Source organism: Dipodomys spectabilis, unplaced genomic scaffold (genome assembly GCF_019054845.1).
Source record: "Dipodomys spectabilis isolate Male_0828 unplaced genomic scaffold, ASM1905484v1 ptg000050l, whole genome shotgun sequence".
Lineage (NCBI taxonomy): Eukaryota > Metazoa > Chordata > Mammalia > Rodentia > Heteromyidae > Dipodomys > Dipodomys spectabilis.
In genome coordinates, this window is record NW_024870727.1 from 10223077 (window position 1) to 10250041 (window position 26965).

The 26965-nt window shown below is 36.6% G+C and overlaps 1 pseudogene; it reads right to left on the minus strand.

The window, feature by feature from the left end:
* The window catches only part of LOC122107261, a 434407-nt pseudogene that overhangs the window by 125019 nt on the left and 282423 nt on the right, over positions 1 to 26965 (minus strand).

Below are 26965 nucleotides of genomic sequence, written 5' to 3' on the forward strand. Positions count from 1 at the left end.
AAGGAATAAAATTAAAAAGAAGCCAGAAAATTGAAATTAGTGTACAAAGCTACCATTTTTTTTGTGTTGAATTTTCTGTCCTTCCATTTCTTTTTGTAAGAACATGTGAGTATTTTATGATAAGCACCATTATTGCTTTAGATTTCTATGAAAGACATTCAGAAATAGGTATTTTTACCCAGGGATTTAAATGAACGATTGAAATTCCATAATCAGAATATGACACAACCAAACCAGCATATAATCATATGTTTCCTATAATGAGCTACTTGAAGAGTGCTAATGGATTACAATTTTGTAATCTAGGCATGAGAGGAAGATCTGCACTCTTGACAATATTCAACACAAGCACTTCAATTGGCTCTGGATAAAATACAAACTCCCTCTTGAGCATTGCCTAGATGTTCTTTCTCTCCTTATCTGTAAGCAGACAGTCTTAATTCTTACCTTCACATCCTCTGCCATCTTTCTCCAGCTTCCAGCCAGCTTGACATTTGCAGTAATAACTGCCAATTGTATTACAGCATTGCTCCTGACAGCCACCATTGCCCATAGCACATTCATTTATATCTGCAATTGAATAAAAAAAGGATGAGACTCCTGAACCCAAACACACAAAAAGAAACTCTACTGTCTGTCCTGAAATGAAGAATCACAGAGTGACAGCATTCTTTGACCTCAGATTAAATGAGATCAAATAAGTGTCTCCTTATAATCAGGGCCAATGCGTGCTAGGTTTCATGTCATGAAAGAGACAAGTCGTAATCTTTCCTACCCGAAATATTACTTTTCAACAGTTTGATACTCATATGGATTTTAGGAGACATATAGATTGGATCTGGAAATTTCCAAGTCATTATTATAAGATGAGCCTGACAACACAGAGAGAAAGCAGAATGAGAAGCGAGAAGTCACTACTTTACCCAGGAAATGTGATATGGTTGTCTTCTGAAAGAAGCCTATTTGGCAAAGGCTAGACAGTAGGAGGAAGGTAAAAGAGTAGCACATAGTTTCCTCCAGAGGTTAACATCCAGCTGGGGTACAGGACTAGACCAAAATGTGATTTGGCTGTGTTGGTGTATTGGATATGCCCAAAATGCTAAACCTGCTATTAGAAGTAGACCTCAACATTCTGTAGGCCTCCTCGCCAGCTGGACCAACCCAACCTCCGTGCAGGTGTGTCAGTGCCCTGTGAGAGGATGCATGGCCATGGTTCTGCTCAGGCTGAGGAGCTGGCATAACAGAACCTGCCTCATGAGAGGGCTGTAGCTGGAAGATGGAGGAAGTTTAGCACAGAGTGCAGGAAAATAGTGGGGTGGGACATGAAAGAATGAGAGAAAGGAAGAGGAACTCCGAGGAATTAGGAGAAGGGATTGGAGAGTGGATTAGTAAGGAACACCAGAAGTCTAGGCTTTCTCTAAATGGAGAAAACACAGTAGCAAGAGCAGCAGATACTGAAGGAACAAGGAGAGGAGAAAATAGGCAGAAAGCTATCATGTGTAATTACTGGACAGTAATGATTTTGTCTGTCTATGAGTATACAACCCCACAGAACACATCTGCTTGCTTTTAACTTTCCAGTGAAATATGTCATATATACTGATGGTGTAGCATTCTTAGGTATGCATGCTTTAATAATCTTTCAGAAAAAAAATGTACAAAAGCAATGCTTGTAAGATGCTGGAGATCCAACTTCTGGCCTTGGACCCATTAAGCAAGTGCTCTGTCATTGAACTACACCCCTAGGATGCCCATGATCTTAACACAGTGCCAGAACAGTGTCTCAATTGTACTCTGGCTGGCTTGTAACAGTACTACCCTAGTACTAGTACTGCCCAAGATCATTACAATCCAACAGGCGACATATGATATGTAATACCTTAATTATACAATATATATCTAAATCTATCTATCTATCGATCTATCTATCTATCTATCTATCTCTATAGATATAATTGCACTGGATTTTTGTATGCACATTTCTGTTTGGTTTCTTTCATTTACCACTCTTGATGATATGCATTTTGTTGTTGAACATAATTGTAGCTTCTCCATTCTTACATCAGTATAGTTATTATTGCACTCTACGAATACACCATGATACTAGTTTGTCCACTTCACAGATGATGAATAGTATTGTCCTTCTTTTCTTTCTTTTTTCTTTTTGTTTATTTCCTTAAGCATCGGTCATGGGGCTTGAACTGATGGTCTGGGTGCTGCCCCTGAGCTCTTTTGCTCAAGGCTAGTGCTCTATCACTTTGAGCTACAGCACCATTCCCAGTGTTCTGGTAGTTAATTGGAGATAAGAGTTGCACAGACTTTCCTTCAGTGGCTGGCTTCAAACCACGATCCTCAGATGTCAGCCTCTTGAGTAGATAGGATTACAGGTGTGAGCCACCTGCACTATCTTGGTCTTTCTTGATGTGAGGAATTCTCCTGCAGACATTCTCACACATGTCTTCATTGAGCTTATGCATGAATTTCTATTGGGTGAAACCATCTTAGACTGGAATTGCTGGGCCAAAAGTATGGCATGTCTTATTTTGTAGTTCTAGTCTAGTCTTCTAAAGAAAGATTATTCTAATTGACACCCTTACCAGCTGTGGATTAGGGAACAGATATTATTCATTCTTGCCAATATTTGGAATATTCTGTTTTTTTTTCCTTTTGATTTAGCTCTTCAGACAATCTTATAATAGATCTTGTTGTGCCTTTAATTTGTATTTTCCTAATTATTCATTAAGTTAGGCACATTTTTATCTCATTTGGGCATTTTGGATGACATTTATTGAAATGCTTACTCAAACATCCAGTCCATTTGTTCAATTCTTAAAATATTGGCTATTTTACTTGGGGACCTTCAAGTACAAGATCAAATGGAAATAGTGGCAATGATTATCTTTGTCTTTAAAACTCTGAAGGATAGTTTTATCATTTTACTGTACACATAAATGTATCCCAAAGGGTTGTGATATATCTGTATCTATGCTTCTATGCATCTAGAGGCATTTACTTCATTAGAAGAAGAAAGTTCCTTTCCATTCCTACTTTTCTACACATTGTTACTATCAATAGGTGGTAAGTTTTACTTGTTGCTTTTACTGGCTTCCTAAAGATAATTATACAGTTTTCTTATTAGTGTTTTAACATGATTAATAATAGTAGGGTTTTGCATCCCTGAAATGACACACTATTTTTAATGCGGATTGTATGATCATTTTCATGAGGGATTTGCATGTGCCTTTCCCATTTTGTAATATTCTTTCTGGATTTTGGAACCCAAGTTAGACTGTAAACAAAAAACAAGGTGGAAGATTTTCTTCTTTTCTTTCCTTCGTAGGAAGTAATCTGTTTAAGATGAATGTAATTCCTACTTAAGTGTTCCAACAAGTTCATCTAACACCCGGAATTGTGTATCTGTGTTTGTGTTCTGTTAGCTACACAGATACAGACTTACTAATTCACTTACCAAATATATGAACATTTTGCATTTCACTGTACTGAAGACATTATGTGCTTCGAGGTAATTTTCCATGTTGTGTAAATGCTCAAATATATTAAGTTATTCACGGCATTTTCATGCTATTTTTAAATGTCTCTCTATTTTGTAGTTAAGTTCTCTTCTCGAAATTAACTCTTATTCCTGAAATTCAAAATATGTGCCTTCTTTTTCTTCTTCATGCTGAATTGGCATATGTCAATTTTATTTATCATCTATCCATCTGTCTGGCTATCATCCATATCATCACATCATCATCATCTATTACCTACATGTTTTTGACTTTTCCAAGAAAAGAATTGCTATATTGAATTTTCAGTATAGTACATTTTCTACTTCATTTATTTGTGCTGTGATCTTTATATCACCCTCCTTCTACTTTCTACCAGATTGTTTCATTGTTCTCAAGTTCTCCAGGCAGAAATTTCGATCACTGTTGTTTAGCTTTTGTTCTTTGAAATTATTGCTTATTACCAATATATATGCAACTATCTACCTTAACATTTAGGTGGTTTAAAAACACAGTTCAGGACTGTCATTCACATGTCTGGGGTTTGAAGGGGTTATGTCCACTGGGGCCGTCAGCAGGCACTGGTCTGGTGGCCTCTGGAGCTGGGCTTGGAATGCAGACTTTCAAACATTCTGGGATTTGGGCTGAGTTGTTTGGGACATCCAAGAGACAATAGTCTCTGTCTCTGTCTTTCTCTCTTTTCTGTCTCTCCCTCCCTCTTTCCCTCTTTCTGTGTCTGTCTTTCTGTTTGGGGGTTTTGAGACATTTTATATAGTGGTTATTGCCCCTAAAGTGATTCAAAGAGAAGTTCCAAGACTTCTTATGATCTCGCCTTCAACTCCAGACAGTACCACTTCTTAAATATCCATTAATGAAATAAGTTGCAGGCAATTCACATTTGAGGGAGAAGAATTCCTCTAAGGCAGAAGTTGTATATATGTTCAGAAGAATAAAAAACTAGTGATAATCCACTCAAAGGCAGTATATTTCACGGCTATGTAGACTATTTTTATACAAATAAGTTTTATTTTTATTTACTTAAGGTATTTTATGTATTTTAATTATGATTGACGTAATTAATAATCTACATTGCAATTCATTATCTACATTGACAGTTCTTCGAGTTATTTTGAAATAAACTAGAAGAGAGTTCTAGAAATTTGAAGATTTTTCTAATATCTCATATTACAAAATGCTAAATAATATGAGGAAATAAGATCTAAAATAAACTGGAATATGATAAATTACTCACACATAGTGAAATAGATACTCAAACACAGTGAGACCAATAGAGGATACTCTTAGGAGAGAAACACAAAGGTGCCATGCCTAAATGTCCCTTCATATAAAATAATATACATATTGAAATGAATGCCAGGATATGTAAACAAGAGATCTTTCTTCTTTTTTCTCTTCTTTTTATTTTTTGATATTCTGTCTTCTTTACCTTATGTATGGTGTAGTCAAATGTACATCTTGAGAAGGGTTGGGGAGAAGGTACTGAGCTTGAGGGAAAAGGGTGAAAAAGTGCAGCAGTGGAGCTCACTGGACACTGATAAGAGTGAACTATCCAACTGGTGGGTGGAGATGGGAGGCAGGGACTGAGAGAGAGAGTGAGGGAACAGAATACACTATACAAGAGGAAATGTGCTCATTACCTGACTCATGTGACAGTAATCCCTCTGTATATCATCTCTATATTAACAATAAGGTAAAATTCATAATAATTTTTTTAAAGCTGAGTACTGGTGGCTCATTCCTGTCATCCTAGCTACTCAGGAAGCTGAGATCTGAGGATGGCAGTTCAAAGCCCCAAGGCCAGGAGACTATCTCCAATTAACCACCGAAAGACCAGAAGTAGCACTGTGGCTCAAAGTGGTAGAGAACAACCTTTGAGTTAAAAAGTCCAGGGACAGGGGCTGGGAAGGTGGCTCAGTGGTAGAGCGCTTGCCTTGCATGCCTGAGGCCCTGGGTTCGATTCCTCAGCACCACATAAGCAAAAAGAAAAGCCAGGAGTGTTGCTGTGGCTCAACTGGTAGAGCACTAGCCTCGAGCCTTGAGCTGAGGGACAGTGCCCAAGCCCAGAGTTCAGGCCCCGCGACCGAACCAAAAAAAAAAGTCCAGGGACAGTGCCCAGAGCCTGAGTTCAAGTCTCATGACAAAACAAAACAAAACAAAAAAAAGCTAAATGAGACTCTTCATAAGTTCAATTCCTTAAACTTTGTTAAAACTTGCTCTACATTTCAGTACTTGGCGGAATATGGATGAAAACTGTATATTATATATTTCAATTATTTATAAATGTGTGTGTTTAATTAGCTCATTAGACATGTCTTTTGTGTCTGTACAGCCTTAAGGGTTTTCTTCTATAGTCAGTGAGAAAGATATAATCCAATCTCTTTATCAGATTTGGCATTTGCCCTTTTATGATTGAAATTTTTGTTGTGTATAATTTGAAGGTCCATAAGGAGGTCATACAAATTTAGAGTGGCTACATCTTCCCAGAAGATCCGACCCTTTCTTATTATAAAATAGGTCTCAATAGACCAAGCAGCAGATCTTTCATTAAAGTTGACATTTTGCGATATTAGTATAGCTGTATCAATTTCCTATTGGTTAATGTTTGCATGAAATTTCATTTTTTGAAAATGTACTTTTAACTTTGTTATTCATATACCTAAGAAATTATAGATATATGTATTTATTATTTTAACTTAGTCTAGCTATTTTTTTTTGTAACTGAGGTAATACACTCTTGGCTTTGAATATCATTAATGACCTTTGAATTGAATTTGCTACTTCACTATTTTTCTAAAGTTTTATGGTTTTGGTTACTTTTATTCCCCATTATTACCTCCTTTTAAATGTATTATTCTACTGTTCTCTTCTCACTCTTTATTAGACTGACAGCTGAGCATTGTCTTATTATTCTTTTTGTGGTTACCCTAGATATTACAACATCTATTACTAATGTCTAATATAAATTAATACTTTAACCACTTCTAGACAATGTCAGAGACTTGCATTTTAACTACCTTAAGCTCAAACAATTTTTGTATTTCCGTCATCATTTATTTTTACCTTTAGATATTTAAACCTCATCAATTTTATTGTTATTTTATTTAACCAGTGGAAGCTTGGGACTTTCCACATATTTACCCTTCTTACTCCTTATTAAGGCTTCCTATAATAATTTAGTGTCTCTTTCCAGAACAATGTTCTCTCTGCCTGAAAACTAATTTTAGTATCTCTTTTTATAGGTATCAGCTGGTAAGATTTTTTTTTCATGTTTTTTTCCCTCAGGTAAACTTCTAAATAAAATGTGCATCTCAAAACAGTTTTAGATATAGAGGGGGGAAATTGCTAGCAATATGGAATTCCTGTATTGTCCATGAATTCTGTGTTTCATAATTACAATCATTTTATAGAAATATAGTTTTAGTTATAATTAATGAGTCAATAATGATACATTATTCAGATTTCCTTCATTTTTACATGCTGGGTCCCTTTCCTGTTCCAGATCCTCCCGAGGGTTCATATTCTATTTAATATCATGTTGTATCTCCTCTTGTCTGTGAGTTTCTCAGACTTTCCTTCTTATTGGTGACTCTGAGTTTTTTGAGGACTATGGGTCAATCACCTTTTGACTCTGAGTTTGATTATTTTTTCCTAATGCTTTTTTTGTCATGGACTAGGATTACATTTTTTAAATTTTATTATGAAAATACTGTACAGAGGGGTTACAATTACATGGGCAAGATAATGAGTACAGTTCTTATCAAGCATTGTAGCCTCCTCCTTTGTTTACCCTTCACATCCCTTCCCAGCCTCCCCTGCCCCCCACCCAATCCTCCCCCCCCCCACCAAAGTTGTAATGTTCGTTTTCGACATGACAACTTGTACTTCTCATTGTTGCACCTGTATCCTTATTTAAACGACTTGTTTTTCCCCTTCCCTTCCACAAATTATACCGACATCAAATACAGTTCAAGCAGGGTTTATACTGTGGGGGAGAGACATACAAAGCAACAAAGAAATAATCTTATAAATGTGTTAGAAACAAATGCATGAAAGAAAAAAACATTTAAATACATATCTTAGGGTTCATTTTCCTAACATCACCTTATCTGACCTTTTCTGCTTGACTCATACATATACTAGATATTGCAAATAAGGGAAACCATGGGACCTATGTTTCTTTGGGCTTGGCTTACTTCACTTAATTTTGAGAGGAAGACAGTAGAGGTATCATGTCCTCTTCGTCTCATGGTGACTTGGTCCCAATCTTGATCTCCTTGCTGCCATACTATTTGTCAGCTCCGTCATTTTAGAACAATGATGCCATTCTTTCCTTTTCCTTCTCCTCCTCTCCCCAGTCTCCATTTCAGATCTTTACACTTAGTCACATTTCCAGAGTAGGCAACTAAATCCCTCTTCTTACAAAGTGGAATATCTACATAGATTATGTGGAATTCTTCACGGGAGATTTGCCCCTTTTCCATTTGTCACACAGTAGGTCTAGAAGAGTACTTTTCACCAATGAAATAGAATTTTAGGCTTGTTGGCTTCTCTAGGCCTGTCAAAAGTCACTCTACTATTATTTAAATTTCCTTTTGAAAATCATGTGAGCAGCTTTCTCGGTCTTGGTTTTTGTTCCTTATATATCCTACTACGTTGTGCTTATATGTTTCACTTTGCTGTTTTCCTCTGGAGTTTGGAGCACACCTTGATGATTTTACAGTTGATGCTTTTCTTTTAGCTTTAGAGAATCTTCCCACTATAATCTGTTCTCATTTTCTCCACATTTTCCCATCTCCTTTGTCCATATGCAGAGTTTTGAGACTTTATTTTCTGTGAATCATTTGTTTTATCCTATTTTCTGTTTAGTTTAGATCTTGTTTCAGTTTAGCTATACTTTCCTTGAGTGTACCTAAATTCCACAATTACCAGTTTTTCTTTGTTTTCCTACACCATTAATCTCATCTACTACACGTGTTATTTTCCACTATTTTAAGTTGATTCTTTTTAAAAAAAATTCTACTTAGGTGATTTGCCATTGGGTCATCATTTAAAAAAATAATACACTCATTCTTCTTCATATTTCTTCATGATAATGCATTGAAGCCCGGACGAATCTCTTGCTTGCAAAGTGTTAAGACATTGTGGGTTTGTAGCTGGAGCTTGAAGTGCTGCCGGATCCTTCAGCAGGACCAGGATGCACCTCTGAGCCTCATGCATGGTGGATGCCTTCAGACTGCAACTTCTCAGCAGGGCAGCTCCTGCAGGTGGCCAGGGAAACCTCACAGAGCAAGGCTTGGCATACCAGCAGAGCAGCAGCAGGAAGAGGCCAGTGAACCTTGCTGCCACCCCCAACAGGCTGGCTCCTGCCCACATTCCTGTTCAGCAACCTCTCAGAAAATGTTCCTGTCATCCAGTGGGCCATGGTCCAAGGTGGGCAACCCTGGGGTGAGGACTAGGACCCTCCCTCCCTTCTCTTCCTTCCTTCCTTCCTTCCTTCCTTCCTTCCTTCCCTTCTTTTTCTCCCCTTCCTCCCTTTCTTCCTTCCCTCTTTCCTCCCTTTCTTCCTTCCCTCCTCCTTTCTTTTCTTTTCTTTCCTTTCTTCTCTTTCATCTCTCTGTTTGTGCCAGTGTATACTGGGGCTTGAACTAAGCACCCAGAGCTCCTGCTTAGGTATTTGCTCAGGGATGATGAGATGGAGATCTTTAACTTGAACTGTACCATTCCCCCACTATTTCTTATGAACCAGTAATAGATGGGGGAAAAAAAAACTCTCCTCTGATTTTCCTGGCTGCTTTGATTTTTTTTTTTAATGTCTTCGAATGAAGAATGCTATTTGCTTTCCTGGTTGTTCTCAGCAAAAGAATCGGCCTGTTCTATTTAGCTCATCATAGCCAAAAGGAGAGGAGTTGGTCACGTTATTTCTTGATCCTCCTTACTTTTCCTTATATCATTCCAAAGAACATCCAATTAACTGTCTTTATGTAATTTTTAAATTGTTTTTGCACCTGATTTGTTCAATAAGCTAGACATTCATTCCTAACAAAAATAAAGTCATCAACAGAAAGTAAGACTTATGATTAGGTACTGGAATGTGTGCTGAGGAATATCATAGAGAAAAACATCAAAGGGATATTAGGAGCATAAGTTTATTTGTAAGTTGCAAATTATGTTCCAACAATAGTTTTCTGAAAAAAGTGGAGATATATTGGAATATATATTGAGACCTGTGATACCACTCTTAAATGTTAATCCAAAAATACATTCCTCAGGAAATCAGGAATCTTTCTATGTATAATAGGTTGCATGCCTCATAATGAACTGATGATTTCATGTGGATTTATTCTTATTCCAAAAATGTATGCACATCAGAAAGAAAACTAAAAGTCTAGCACACATGCCTATGAGCACATACACAGCAATAAGCAAAAACTTTGTAATAACTTAAATATTCATCAACATCAGAATAATTAAATAAATTAAATGCACTACTTAGATTATTATTTTATATATTATATGATATTATGCACTACTTATAATAATTTGCAACAGTGGTTTTTGAAAAATTGCTGTTTCTAATTAGCCTTTATTTCTTAACTCCTATGTAAATCCAGTATTAACAGCTTATAAATGTCCCAAATTATGTCTCTTTACATCTATATTTCTTTACAGAATTACACTATTTGGCCTTTTATTTCCAGACAACTCAAAATCTGATAATACTGAGTTTATACAGGAGCTAAGATAAAAACTAATTAATTTTTTAGTAAAAATGATTGGCGTATGAGATGATTAGTGATTTTCAAAGGACATAAAGTCCCTTCTGCTGAAGAACAAACTTGGTATATCAAAACAACTGAAGATATTTCATAAATATATTTCATATTTTCAGAGTTAGAATAATTTCAGGAACAAAAAGCATAAATAGAAAGACCACAAGAAGGTCTCACATAAGCTTATTTTATTTTTTAATTTTCTTTGCATGTTGACATCTAACTTTTGACAAAAGTGCCCGAAATCTACATTGGAGAACAGATCACCTCACCATTAACTCTATAGAGAAAACAGTATCCACATGCAGAAGATTGAAACTAACCCTGGTCTCTGATCTTTCACAAAAACTAATGCAAGACAGATAAAAAGTTTTAACATTAAGATCTAAAACAAGAAAATGGGAAAATATGAAAGATACAAGCACTGGAAACTATTTTCTGAATACTACATAAATTGCTCAGGAAACAAGAGCAAGAATTGGCAAATAGAATTGCAGTCATAGTTACCACATGAAACAAAAACCCAGCAATTCACAGAGTAGAAGAAAAAAACATCATAAGCTTTCATTGGGTAAGGGCTTAAGATCTGAAATATACCTAGAACTCTACAAATTTAATAAATAGCCATATTAATGCAATAAAGACTTCTCAAAGTAGGTGGTAAATATATGAAGAAATGTTTAACATCTAGCACTGGTGACTAACACTTGTATGCTAGCTACTTGAGAAGTTAACATCTGAAGATCATGCTTCAAAGCCAGGTGGACAAAAAAAATCAAAAGAAAGAGATTTTATTCCCAATTTACCACCAAAATGCCAGACTGGAATTATTCTTCAAGTGGGAAAAGGTCATCCATGAGTGAAAAGACTGCAGGAAAACATAAGGGGCTGAATTCATGCCCTGATATTCACACAGAAAAAAATGTCCAATATCCTTAGCCATAAAGGAAATGGAAATCAAAACCACCCTATAAGATTCTGTCTTACCGCAATCAGAATGATTATCATTAAGAAAATAAACTACAAATTCAAGTAAAGAGGCAGGGAATAAGGAACATTTATATTCCATTGCTGAGTACGTGAATTAGCGCAATGGATATCGAAATCTGTATACATTCAAAAGACTAGAAGTAGAACTACCTAGGATACAGCCATGCTACATTGGGAATGTAGGTTATCACACAACAGACAAGCCTGTAATTCATTCTTTCATCATCAACACTGTTCACACTAACAAAGCAAATGAATTCATTTTTCGTTTTTTTTTTTTTAAATCTAATTATGCTTAGTTATTTTAACATTCTTTAACTGGATTCTTTGCAAGACCCATATTTTCTCTTACTTCAAAGTTCTGTTTTCAGGCAGTATTTAGGGGATTTCATCCTGTGATGTGTGTGTATATAGAGTCATTTATATATATATATATATATATATATATATATATGCCATGATGTATGACTATATATGTTATATGTATGATATGCTATTTGTCTGACATGATATACAGATAGATCTACCAATACATATATATTTACCTAAGATCTAGCTATTTGATTTCTCTCTCTATAATATATATTCACATATATAGTGTACTTTGCTATTGTTCCTCCCTCCCATGCCTTCCCCCTTTCCCCTCCTGCTGGTCCTCCCTCACTTGCCCCTCTTATATTCATGTCTCATTATATTGTTACTATTTGTATCATCATTTTAGGTCTAAATATGGCAGGGAAGCAAAAATGAGATACCTGACTTTTCAAGATTGGCTTATTTGGCTTAACGTGATGTTTTGCCAGCAACCCACATAATTCCAGTCTTCCTCATGGCTGAATAATAACGGATAGGTAATCTATAACCCATTTTCTTTTTCCATACATTTATTTCAATTTACTTTTTAAATTAGCACATATCCATGATATTATGGGGTTTTTCTAGTAATTCCATAGATATGTCTGTATATTTTGAACAAGTTCTCTCTTTCCATTACACCTCTAGACTCTTCCTTTTGTTTTTTTTTTTTGGTCGGTCATGGGGCTTGAACTCTGGGCCTGGGCACTGTCCCTCAGCTCTTCAGCTCAAGGCTAGCGCTCTGCCACAGTGCCACAGAGCCACAGTGCCATTTCCCAACCTATACTCTTTCTTTTCTCCCTTTTTACCCTTCCAAAATATTTAGTGAGCTTCACTATACTGTCTTCATGTACATGTTATATGTGTGCATATGTTGCACACACATTCATGCACACATACATACAAACAGAATTTCAGCCTTCTTCATCCCTAACTATCCTTTCTTTTCTCTCTTCCCATTCCCACCAAGCCCCCAACAGACATCTTTTTATATTTATGTCCCATCATCATCATCATCATCATCATCATCATCACCATGATCACCACCGTCCTCAACATTGTTTTAAGTACAGCTTTCACAAAAGAGTGAAAATCACCAAGTTTTGGTTTATCTAGTTTATCAGTCCTATCTACCTTCCTATGTGGCTGAGTACTCTTTTTTTTGGGGGGGGGGAAGGGTATATGTGTGTGTGTATGTGTGTGTGTGTGTGTGTGTGTGTGTGTGTGTGTGAATGTATGTTTTTTCATACAACCTACATACCATCTTTAAGAGCTTAAAATTCTTTTGTGACATGGCGAAGGCTGTATCCTCTAAGCAGCTGGATGTCCCATACTTGAGAAAGCCATGATGCATACAAACGCTCTGAACTCTGCAGGACTCTGCAAATGACAATAACAATATTCCAGAATATCTCTAGACGAAGGTATGCAAGATGCCTTGTATCCTCTGAAAATAACTCCACCCACTTTTATATGCTGAAGACTGGATAAACCAAAATATGTCACATTATCTGTACCATAAAGGTTCCATCTGAACTGAAGCAGAAAGTCTGCAAGAACATTAAATCTAGCAAGCATACATCCTCTCTGGGGAGTGCACAATTCCAAATGGAAGGGCTCTTCTAGCCTAGTTAGGTCCTGTGTTATCAGGGCACAAATGGACATAAAGAAAAACCTGCTTTGTGAAATGGTTGGCTCTGACTTCTTATTTCTTAACTTTGTTAACCCTATAGTAAGAGTAAGCAGGTACTCTACAAGGCCATCATGAGAATGCAATTAAATAATATGTTTTAATGGTCAGTCCAGTTTCTATCAGAGAATGAACTTTATAGTAGACTTTAGGATTATAAAATAATGTTTTTATCACCACATACTTGAACGTGCAAACCTGCTTCGTAGAAAGTGTGCAGATGTTTTCTCTTTAATTTTTATGTATTTATTATTTTTAAGTAGCTGTCAGTTTGAGTACAATACATGTCACTCCTACTCATGTAACCCTTCTCCATCTCTCCCCATCCCTCCCAATCCCACCCCTCAAGGAATTTAATTTTAGTGTGGATGGGATTACAGATTCAGAGTAATATATATCATATATCTTGTTCTTTAACACAGAAAACACAAAACAACCTGGATGTTTTTTAACCTCTGCACTCTTCTCATGTTATTCTACTACATTTCTCAGAGACTTAAAAAAAAATAAGCCAAATAATCCACTCAAAATATATACAACTACACCTGAGTTTGTTCACTCTTCAGCTACCTGGACATTAGTAAATAAAAGACCTATTCATGCATTTCCAACTGCATTAAAATTTTTTTCTTTCAGAGAGAAAATGAGGATGTGTGATACATGTTTGTTGGTATCATGTACGAAAAAAAATTACATGAAAGTATAAAATTGTTATCAACTGAAAATCAGTGTTCACAAAGGAAAAAATGGAAAGTCATTGGCTTTGAAGATGGTTCTAAAAACCAGGTCAATATGTAGGATTTTAAATTGCAGCTTTCTAAGACACTCACGGCATGATAGATTTCAGGCTGTTTCATGTGTCCAATGTCATTCAAGGTTGCAAATAAATTTGGTCTTTCAAAAGCAAGATGAATGACAAAATTCTTTGACATATAGCAAGTCTTCTAGCTTAGTCATGACAAAAGTTCAATGATATCTTCAAGGCTATCAATCCATCTGTAATGACACACTGAAGTTTCTTAAAGAATTAAATATGATGTTTGCAAGAGCAATGTTGTATTTCTGGTTGGAAGAAAAAACATAAACTAGAGCTGAAAATATGTAAAGAACTTTAAGATTATCTACATAAACAAGCTTACTAATTTCTACCCTTAAATTTTATAGATTTGAGTTCCTTAATATTTGATCATTTTCCTAAAAAAGCTCCTGTTTTAACTTGTGTGTTCCATTTAATTGACAGCAAATTTTGTATCAGTGATTGCTTATACTGCTTTGAAGAAATTAGCAAACAAAAGGGGCCACAATACAGAGTTAAAAAATAAACTTAGCCAGGTGCTGTTGACTCATACCTGTAATTCTAGCTATTCAGGAGGTTGAAATCTGAGGATCATATTTGAAAGCGAGCCCCAATAGGAGATTCTTATCTCCAATTAGCCACCGAAGAGCCTGGAGTGGTAGCTCAAGTGGTAGAATGCTAACCTTAAGGAAAAAAAACTCAGGTACAGTGCCAAGGCCCTGAGTCCAAGTCCCAGCACTGGTAAAAACAAAATTAAACAAAACAACAACAACAACAACAACAAAAGCAAAATGAGAAATGATTTAATTCCTATCATTCTCCAAACAAAATATGTTTGGCTCAATTTAGCAATGGGTATTTTCGCTTTTAAAAATTCTTTTATTTTTTGCTTACTTTGTGAAAATGACCCCCAAATTACCCAACAGTACATAGACATTTTGCATATCCTAGTCATTTTCAAATCAATAGGTTTCAGAAATGATGACCTAAGCTGTTCATGGCAATTAGCGTTTACAGCAATTCAGTCAATTTCTCCTTAGCTACCATGCTTAATGTAATTCTCCTTACGTTAAAGTAAGCCATGGCATTGATCTGCATGGCTGAAAAATTCATATAACTCCTAACATTCTTGATAATTAGAAGCTCACTGCTGAGACAGTACAGTTCTAGATGAAGGATATTAAACACAACCATTCTGAAATATTTAGACGATGCTAAAGGAATATGTGGTTTTAATTCTTGGATTTTTTTTTTGTTGGAATGATGTATACATAGTTCCATTTCCAGACCATTGGATCTCACTCTATTTCAAGTAATGAGGAAACAAACAGAGCCTCAGGACTACAATCTTCACCTGCAGGAGTATCTGCAGGTACAATGCAGTTCTTCGTATTATAGTTAAAAGACAGGAGGACTATACACAGCGAATACACAACACAGCATCAAACCTTAGTCATTCACATTCTTGATTTGATGCCTCCATCTTCTATGATTGAAGTGTAATGCACCTCACCATTGGGAGAGTCTTCTTATTCATTTGAAAAAGAGCATATTGATGCTTCATAGAAAGAGCGGGAAATATACACAGAATAATGCCTTTGGAAATGTCTTATTTTTTTTTTAAATCCAACTGAAGTTCACTCTTGGGTTTAAAATACAAATGCCTTTACTTATCCTTCATACTTCTCCTAGAAGAATTCTTAAGAATATTTAGCAGAAAATTGCTGGATATATAAAATATGAGAAAACATCTTCCAATAAACTGTGTCATCCTAAGTAAGTGACATCTGTTCACTAAAACAGAGAACCCATGTAACGTAGCCTGATTTAGAGATGTAGCTGTTGTCAAGATTTCTAGAAATAATGTGTATACCAGTAGTAAAGTAAGGCTCACTGGTAAAGCATGTATTATACCTCACAAAACTTGTGGCAAATGAATAAATTAAATAGCTCAAATTAATCACTTTTTTGCCTTTTGTTATGTTAATAATTAGGACATATTTAATTTATTTGTATTTTATAAAGCTGGTAGTTTTTGTTGTTATTGGTGCTGTTGTTGTTTTCTTTTGCCAGTCCTGAGCCTTAAACTCTGGGTCTGGGGACTATCCCTGAGCCTCTTTGTGCTCAAGGCTAGCACTCTACCAGTTGAGCCACAGTGCCTCTTCTAGCATTTTTCTGAGTAGTTTATTGGAGATAGGAGTCTCATGGACTTTCTTGCCCAGGCTGAGTAGCTACAATCACAGGTGTGAACCACTGGTGCCCACCTATAAAGTCATTTTTAACTTGGAATTTTCCTCTAAACTTAGTGATTGAGTGCTAACTAGAGTGTGGAAGTGAATCTGAGTCTCACATATCTACTTGGTGAATTCACTTAGCCTACTTTCCATTTTCCTCATCTGTGAAATGTGTGTATTAGCAATCATATATGTCCCATCAGCTGAATCATAATATAAATAAATAATTGCTATAAAATGAGCAGTTTCAAAATAAAACCTTCATAAATGTGACTTATGTTTACTTTGGTCATTAGATCCCAAGTTGAAATCACATATAAAATTTATTCTCCTCTTCTGGAGAATAAACCTGTTGTTGTATTTACAGAAAGCATTTCTAAAAGAAATGTCATTTATTTAAATTATCTGTGCAATTTACAAAAAAATCCAATCAAGTGGCTGCACAAAAGGCTGCTCCACTGGGGTTATATAAAAGGTTGCATTGAGCTAGTGTACCATCTCAACAAACTATGGGCTTTCCTTCATGAAAACAAAAGTCACTGGCACAATGGCACAAAACAGACAAAAGTCTGATAATAAAATAAGAAATAATTTATTATTTTATCTATAGTTTCCTTATGTTAACATACTACAAATGAGCTATGATAAGAAATAATAATTAGCATATATATGTGTGTGTATCTATATTATATATATATTGCTTTACGTGATCAACATTTGTATTAAATTTTTACATTTGGGCTTCTAAACTTCATATCCTGAACTTCACAAATGAGGGAGATAAAATATGCCTTATTGTTAATAATGACAGGATATAACCTTCCGAATTATGGTAGTCATGGTTGAGAAAGTTCTATCCCAGAGGAGTATTAAGAAATCACATGAGCCTCTGTAGCCTGAAGTGAAATGAGATGTCCTAAATCCATCTTTTAGATGAATTCTCAAACCTTCTTTCATTCATGGGTCATTACAGGACAATGGTAGAACAGCTGTCACATTAGTGGTAACAATGTTTGCTTTACATATTACATCGATCTGTCCTCCAGCCGAACAAGGAGATAACATTTAAATGTAGCTATTCATTTACTTATGAAGTACAGGCCCCTTCATGGCCTATAAATTTTTCTGGTCCAAAGTATGATAAGTGTGGCTAATTTCTCATTTGACAACTCAACTACTGACTCAAATTTTAGTAATAAAGAAATGGACGCTGTAAGAGATTAAGAGATTATTGCCATCTCCTTAGTAAATACTTAATAAATGTGTTCGACATGGCTTGGTTTGAGGGAATACAAGGACCAAACTCATTATCATCATCATCATCATCATCATCATCATCATTATTACTATTGTTATTTTATTTAGAAGATAAGACCTCATTTTCATTTGGTTTGGTTCTCATTGGTTTGGGAAATGCAGTTTAACAAGTTGCTATAAGTTAACCAAAGGCATGGTTGAAATAGAAGCTCAACAATAATAATAAAACAAACAAACAAACAAAATCCAATTTTCCTGGATCCAAAGTAACTTCAGTCTTTTTTAATCTACTGCTTTATTAAAAATTTTACTGTTTTCCCCTTATCTAAAGTTCCATATCATTTTAGGAATCATTAATCAGATGATACAACATGTGTGTGTGTGTGTGTGTGTGTGTGTGTGTGTGTGTGTGTGTGTGTGTGTATACCCAATTCATGGACAGGCAACTTTGACAATTGTGACAGTTGATGAGTTTGTGAGCTCATTAAGCACCTTTTGCTTCCCTCATTTAATTTTCAACCATAAAAGAAAAAGCTCAGTGCAAAACCCCTTCTTGACGTTCAGCATACTGATACATAGGGAATGAATTTTGTATACATCCATGTAATATATAGATTTTAATGAAACCTGCAGAAATATTCATTAATGCCCACAGTCGTAAGAGCACAGCCTTGGAGTCAGAGTTTAAATTCGGGGGTCAACCATTAATTAGCTGTGTGACTGCTTCTGTTAGTGCTTCTGTAGAACAAATCACCCTGAAATTCACTGGCTGGAAAACGCAAATATCGTATCTAAGAGTTTCTGTGGGTCAGGAATTTGGACTCTGCTTGTCTAGCCAACAACAACTTAATTCTTCTGTTCAGTCATACAATGGGCACAGCTAGAAATGAAGAGAACTAGAACTAGTTTGGCCAGCTATTCTTACTCTCTTTCACTCCCCTCCTCTGATATCCTCTACTTCTCTTCCCTTACCTTGTACTCCCCTTCTCTTCCTCCTCCTCCCCGTCCTCCTCCTCAGTCCTTTCTGTCTCCATCTCTCCAACTCCCTCCCACCCCCTCCCTCGCCCCTCTCTCCCTTTCATTCTGTCTTTTCCTATAATCTGTGGTTTCCCTGAGTGGCCCTTCATTGCTTCTCCCTTGCCCCTCTCAGAGCATGACAGCCCCGGGATATTGGTGTGGCATTGTGGCAGCTTAGAATTCCAATACAAATGTTCCAGTAGATCTTCGTTCTTTCCTGATCAGCCTTATTAGTTTCTCTGCACCAGGTCTGCCATTTTCTGTTGCTTTCATGCTTGTCCCAAATCATTCTAGACTCCAAAAAGAAATAGATTCCCCCTTTCAACATGGTAATGGCAAAGTGTAGGGGAAAAAGTTGGAAAGAAGATGATATCACACCCATCTTGGGCAACTCAAGTCCATTGCCTTGACCTTGAGACCTTTATAGGCTTTGCGGGCCATTAATACACTCAGGTGCTTTGAGCTGTAGTTTCAGCTCACATTATATATTCTCAAGCCTCTGCACAAGTATTCCCTCTGCTAGGAAGACATCCTGCTATTCTCTTTGATTTTTACTCTCTCTCTCTCCAAATTCACCATGGCTATGAAGTTTGCTTTTTTCCAATAGACATTTTCAGATTTTACAGTAATTATGCAATCATGTGCCCAGATTAGCTAGTGTACTAAAAACTTCTCAGGAGCCGGACTGAAAATGGTTGCTCATTAATACAGATTTGTTTATTGGGGATAATTTAGTCTATATATAGGCACAAATTGCAGAAATGAAAATGCAAATTAAGGCAATTGTGAAATCGAAGTAGTAAGTGGTGCACACACAGAAAGCAGTGTCTGGTTAGGTTTCAGTTGGGTGTGAAAGGTTACAATCACCTGAATCACTAGCAGGAAATGGAATTTCCAGAGAATAGAGTATGAGTTAGAAATCTCTGATGTCGACTTAACATCTAAAAAGCAATAGACTAGCTTTTTCCTTATTTTATTGACCATTTATATTATTGTTATTATTATTTTAACTAATACCACACTCTGAATCTAGGGCTTCATGCTTGCTCAGTGTGCTGGTGCTGCTGGGATGACCAATTTGAGCCTTGCCACTAGCCTTGCTTTTTGCTGGTTATTTTGGAGATGATGTCTCATGCACTTTTCTGGCTGGGCTGGCTTCCAAATGATGATTCTCTGGATCACAGCCTCTTGAGAAGCTAGGACTCTACGTGTAAGTCACGGATGTCAGCCTAGACAAGCTGAAATTTAACTGGTCTTCCTGCCACTATATCCACAATTAAAACTATTTGAGAGAAAATTGCATTTATAAATGAACAAAAGCTTTGAACCAGTAAATAATGTAAATCTATGACCTTCTATTCCTCGTAGGAGAGAAATCAATATTAACTCCAATCTACTGCAAATGAAATAGCTCTTCTTGACTATCATGACAAACGTGTAAAACCTTTGCCAACAAGATTTTCAACTGTTAACAACAGGAAGAGAAATCTTAGGTGAGTCCTGCAAAAACCATATGCAGAACTTGATTTTCTGCTCTAAGAATAATCATTTAAATTCAATAAAAAGATAATTGTAAGTACCAGTGGCTCATGCCTATCATCCTTGCTACTGAGGAATGTGGTTTAAAGCCAGTTTGAGCAGGAAAGTTCATGAGACTGTTCTCTCCAATTAACTACCAGAAGTGGAGCTAAGGCTCAAGTGGCAGAGCACCAGCCTTGAACAAAAAAGAAGCTAAGAGACAGCATCTGAGTTCAAACCCCAGGACTGGCACACGTGTGCGTACAAACACACACACACACACACATATACACACACACACAACACATCTCAGTACATTTTGTGAATAATATAACCTTAGAATTTTCACCCCTTTCAGGGCCTAAAGATGATTAAAATGAAATTTTGCTGTTGAACTCTAGAAATGTCATATCTCAGAAACAACAGATCTGAAGAAACTCTAATTAGCTGTGATGAATGTTGATTATAGAGCACAGATATAACAATGATTACAAAAGGAAAAAAAATAAAAGAGGTGATGTACGGGTCCTGCATATCAAGTGGGGTTATGTAATTAGAGAAATTTAATCACAGCAGGCAAAAATGATATATTTGCGTTTATTTTATTTTGTAGATTTGCAGGCTGCACTGTATCCCAATAACATGAAAAGGATAAAAGCATACCTATTGTAAATATGCTTTGTCTCTGAACCCTTTAATCCTGAAAAGCTTTTCTCCTTGGTCATTTCTAACCTCTTCCTCACACCGTCCAGAAAACACATTTTTTTTCCCTCAGTAGAATGTTCAATATTGTCTGCTTATTAGAGTGTATTTCAGAACGATGCTTGTTCATCAGGGTCAATTGAAATCCCACAATACACTCACACGTAGATGCTGTTTTTCTATAAATATTTGATTTTAATGATATGATTCCTTATTTGAGTTTCTGAAAGAAACTCAATAGCAGTGCCCTAATGAGAAAGCCAAAGCAACAGTAGTGGGCCACAGTGCTCAGAGAACAAGCCAGAGTTTTGCTGACTCAGAAATAAATCCCCAACTATAGGATGTCCCTCAGTCAGCTGAACTCCCAAAGGAGATTCAGTAGCTCTCAAGGGTCATAAGGTTTCTCTTGAACAAGAGTCTCGCTTGCAGCTTGCTGTCTTTTGATTTCCAGATGAAGAGACAGATCAGGAGAGGAGGTTGTTCAGGCAGGACACCACCAAACCCAAACAAAACAACACAACAATACTGTCAGCCATCACCTGCTCTCCTTCCCAGAGAGACACCCCTGTTCCCACAACGGGACTTCAAAAGCTGTTCCCTGGGCAATTCTATATTTGCAGCTGTTGTTCTATAATTAGGTGTTTGTGTTGGAATTAGGAATGTGAGAAATTTGTTCTGGTATTATGTTTGTACCAGGTATCATGGAAGAAGCTGAATTAATACAAAATTCATAATCATATATTATACATGGAATGTATACTGTAAAATACATGTTATATATTATATTATATGACCTAATTTATTTATAATTATGCATTATATATTCTATATAATTTATCATTATGACAGTGAGTCTTCACTTGCTTTGGTACCTTGACTTAAGACTAACAGAATACAGAAGCAGTGTGAATCATTAGAAGGTTACCATCCAGGAGGTACACATCAACACTTTGGGTGGCTCTTGAAACTATTTTTATATGATATTTCTTCTGTTAAATCCAAATGATACAAATGTAGTCGTCCACATTATAATCTCACCTAAGAGTCAGGAGTCCATCATCCTTCAATTCTAACTTGAAGCAAAATGTCTGATAGAAAATGCAATTTGAAGCTGGGTGCCGATGGCTCACACCTCTAATCCTAGCTACTCAGGAGGGTGAGATTTGAGAATCGAGGTTCAAAGCCAGCCTGGGCAAGGAAAGTCCATGAGACTCTTATCTCCAATTAACCACCAGAAAACTGGAAGTGGAGCTGTGGTTCAATTGGTAGAGTGCTAGCCTTGAGCTGAAGAGCTGAGAGACAGCGCCTAGGCCCAGAAAATGCAATTTGACACAGATGTGTTGTGCAATAGTAAGAAAAGTACCCATGGGCTGGGAAGGTGGCTCAGTGGTACAGTGCTTGCCTTGCATGCATGAAGTCTTGGGTTCAATTCCTCAGCACCATATAAGCAGAAAAAGCCGGAAATGACACTATGGGTCAGTTGGTGGAGCACTAGCTTTGAGCTGAAGAGCTGAGGAACAGTGCCCAGGCCCAGAGTTTAGGCCCCATGACTGACTAACAAAAAAAAGAAAAGAAAAGAAAAGTACCCACTTCACCTACCTACATGCATTCAAGATGTTCTACAAAAACCCAATTACTATGGGTGCACAAATCCACTAAAAAAACAAACAAAAAAATCCCTTTACTGCTATGCTAAGTTGTCAAGTCCATCTGAAACTTCCCAATCTAAATACTGGTATAATTTATACAAACCAAACAAAACTTTCTCTGGGCTGATTTAGACTATGGACTAGAAGTCTCTAAACTTCAGTATTTGAGCTACTGCTTCCATGATCAAGTGTAGAGTGAATATCAATGGCAAGCTATGTCCACAGGAGGAGACAGAATCAGAGAGCTGGACCAGGCTGATTATGCCACCAGAGAAAAGATTGCAAACTTCAGTGTTGACATAAATTTCTGTGCAGGAGAATAGCAATTTAAATATGTAAGAGTCCTCTCTGATAATTTATAATTACCCATTGTACTGTTATCCCCTGGATGTTTAAACATGAGGATGAAAATTAAATCCCTAGCTTAACCGTAATATCTCTCCAGCGTTCTCACCTTTAGCTAGGATCACCTTCAAGCTCTCTGGGTTACTGGAAATATGAAGTATGTTGCACTGTGACCACCCACTGTGCTTTCTCTGTTGCTTGGATTACAGGCAACTGCCACTGCTATCTGCCAATGGTTGACATGGAGCCTTGGGAACTTTTTGCTTATGCTTGCTTCAAATCATGATCCTCTGATCTCACCTCAAGTCAACAAACCTAGCAAGGGTAACTGCATATGCTACCTTGCAAAGTCTGAGCTAGAAAAGAAGGAAGAGAAGTTTTGCATCAATGTTCATCAAAGAAATGGGTCTATAGTTCTCTTTCTTTGATGAGGCCCTGCCTGGTTTTGGGATGAGGGTTATGATGGCTTCATAGAATGAGTTCGATAGAGAATTTTCTCTTTCAATTTCATTGAAGAGTTGGAGGAGTATTGGTGTGAGCTCTGCTTTGAAGGTCTTGTAGAATTCTGCTGTAAAACCATCTGGTCCTGGGCTTTCCTTAGATGGGAGGTCTCCTATTGCTGTTTCTATTTCAATGCTTGATATAGGGCCGTTAAGATGGTTTAACTCATCTTAGTTTAGTTTTGGCATGTTGATATTTGCTAGGAAATGGTCCATTTCTGCCAAGTTCTCAAACTTGTTAGCATAAAGGTTTGAGAAGTATTCCTTTATAATGTTCTGAATCTTGGTTGGTTCTGTGGTGATGTTTCCATTCTCATCTCTGAGTTTATTTATTTGGGTGTGTTCTCTTCTTTTTCTGATAAGAGTTGCTAAAGGTATGTCAATTTTGTTAATTTTTTCGAAGAACCAACTCTTTGCTTTGTGGATTCTATGGATTTTTTTGGATTCTAATTCATTTAATTCTGATTTAATTTTAATTATTTCTTTCTGTTTACTGGATTGGGGTTTATCCTGCTGCTCTTTTTTAAGGAGGCTTAGATGTCTCATTAAATTGTTGGTTTCAGATCTCTCCAATTCGTTGATGTAGGAACTCAGAGCTATAAACTTGCCTCTGAGTACTGCCTTTGCTGTGTCCCAGAGGAGCTGGTAATTTGTGTGTTCATTTTTGTTGAATATCATGAATATTTGAATTTCGTTTCTAGTCTCTTCCATGACCCACTCGTGATTCAACAGTGTGTTGTTCAGCCTCCATGTGTTACAGGACTTTCTTTGGTAGCTTCTGGTGTTGAGTTCTAATTTTATTCCCTTGTGGTCTGAGGGAATGCAAGGTACAACTTCAAGGTTTCTGAATTTGAAAAAGTTTGCCTTGTGACCTAAAATGTGGCCTATTTTGGAAAATGTTCCATGTGCTGCTGAGAAAAACGTGTATTCTGATGCTGCTGGGTGAAATATTCAGATGTCTGTTAAATCTAGTTGATCTATGCAGTTGTTTAGATCTTCAGTTTCTCTGTTGAGTTTTTGCCGAGTTGATCTATCTAGTGAGGATATTTCATGCAATTGTTTCTAACATATTTATAAGATGATTTCTTTGTTGCTTTGTATGTCCCTCCCCCACAGTATAACCCCTGCTTTCACTGTATTTGATGTTGGTATAATTTGTGGAGGAGAAGGGAAAAAACACATCGTTTAAACAGGGATACAGGTGGACCCTTTGCAACAAGTTGTTATTTCGAAAATGAACTTTACAACTTTGGCGGGGGGAAGGGAAAGGAAGGGGAAACAAAGGAGGAGGCAACAATGCTTGATAAGAAATGTACTCCTTATCTTGACCATGTAATTGTAACCCCTCTGTATGGTATTTTCACAATTAAAAAAAGTAGATTTCCAGCATTAAAAAAAAAAAAAGAAGGAAGAAAAGAATCTCCAGCTAGCTTGCTTTCTCTTCTACAGTGCCTGTATGATATGGCTGGAAGAATGAATGATAGTAAAAGCACTGCTTGGAGAAGGACTCTGGTTTTCCTTATATTAATCCTGGCACACTGTTCTGATCTGGACATCCCAAAAAGGAATACAAAACTCAGTAACATTGTGTGTCTGTGGCCACTGACCTAGGATGCAGAAAAAAAAATCGAGATGTCTTTAGATATTTAGTGCAATGACATTTTAAATGCAGGCACATTTTTGTGTTGCATATATATATATATAAATATTCTCCTAAGCATTTGCCATATTTGTCCTCCTGGCAAGCATCCATCAAATCTCTCTGCCTCTGATGTCCTTTTGTAATTGTCCCACACAACCTAAGATACAAATGCCACCACCCCTGGGATTGTAGGGCTAGGTTACAATGAAATGTGAAGTGACTGACATAAAGATCATAAAAACAATTTTTTTCAAAGTTCTGAAATGAGGAAGACACACAATGTCTCAGTGCTACAGGAATGGGATTGGCAAAAAGCTAACCTTGCATGGATGACCAAAAAAGGCAGAAGTTGGAATGATAAAATTTGTTAACAACCAACGAATTTCAGAGAAAGAGACGGTGGACATGAGCTAAAAGTTAATTTCCATTGACTCTCTTGCATGTTTCCAGGATCTTCAGGGAGGGGAAGTAATTTTGTAAATTCATCTTTCGTTAATGCATCAGTTTTGACGGTGACAGAGTACTGGTTTTTCAAGTATTACATTTCCCACAACTAAAACTGAGAAATTCATTAAATTCTAGAGGAACTAAACCCTATCCTGACTTATGTGAGACTTACCTACTGTGCTACCAAGGCACCTTATCCTGACTTTTAAAATAGAGAAAAATTTTAAGAAAGGTAAAGTGTGTGATCAAGGTAGAAAAAATAGATACTGCAGTTTAGTTCATCTTCTTTAAGAATGTAATCATCCTGACTTTGACATATATATCCAAGTTAAAAAATAATAATAAAATGGAAAGCAACCAAGAGAGATGTGATCTAGAGCAAACACTTGGGTGTTGATATACAACCTACACATAGACACAAAAACACTTGCACACATGCACACAGAGTCACACAGAGTATTAATCCAGCATGCTAAAGATTGGAGAAGACACTTGTTTTTTCCTGGAGCTTCTAAAATGAGAAGTGCCTCTCACCTCTAACTGCAGTCTCATCTCCCAAATGACAGAGCTGCGATTGATCTTGTCTAGGTGCCTGAAAGCTAAAATCCAAGTAATGACTGCTGGGGGTTGAAGAGATCTTTTTGGGTGAAGGAAAAGAAGCAAACTGAGATCGTCATTCAACAGCTCACAACTGTATAAACCCACTGGTCAACCTATACACCTTTGAAACTGTACATCTGAAGCATTTTAATTATAGACTAACTCTGGATATAAAATTCAGCTCCTGGAATGTATGTGAATTGGTTCTCTCCCCTTTATCCCTCTCCCCTTTATACCTCCTTCCTCCGATTGTTGATAGGTGAATTCCTTTCCTGCTGGGAACAGCTGTGGCTATAAAACTTGACTCATAAAAATAGTAATAAGCATTCTATTTTCCCTTTGTGATTGTTTCCTTCAGTTTCTTTGTATACAAGCTACGGACTTGCTACCTCCTGCCTTTGAAATAAAAACCCAAAGAACCCTTTGTTTACATTCCTATGGCCCTAATGAAACAGCTGTCACCAGAAAAGGTGAACACCTTCACACAAAGTTGTCATAAAAAAAATCAATCCATTTGCCGAATCCTAAAACAAAAGATGTACCTAGATATTTATTAGTCAATTCTCCAGGTATGGGAGTTACCAGGGTGGAAAATTAATGTTTTAGAATCTCTAAACCTGAGTAATTTGAATTCTGTCTCAGAGTCACCAACTTTCCTATTGACATGTCCTCCCTATGACTTTAAAAATTAGAAAGAATACTGCATTTCCTCTGGCCATTCTCCTGTTTTCTCTGTTGTGTAAGACCTAATTCCATAAACCTAATACCTCTGCAGAAAATTCCTATTCCTATTATCTTGGCGCTCACATCTGTCTCCACAATTTTCTGGAAAATGATTTCTTAAAGTCATTAAGAGTGTCTTCATCATAAAGTCCAGTGGCTTCTTCTCCAAACTAGGGAGAAAAAAAGTTCTTGATCTTATTC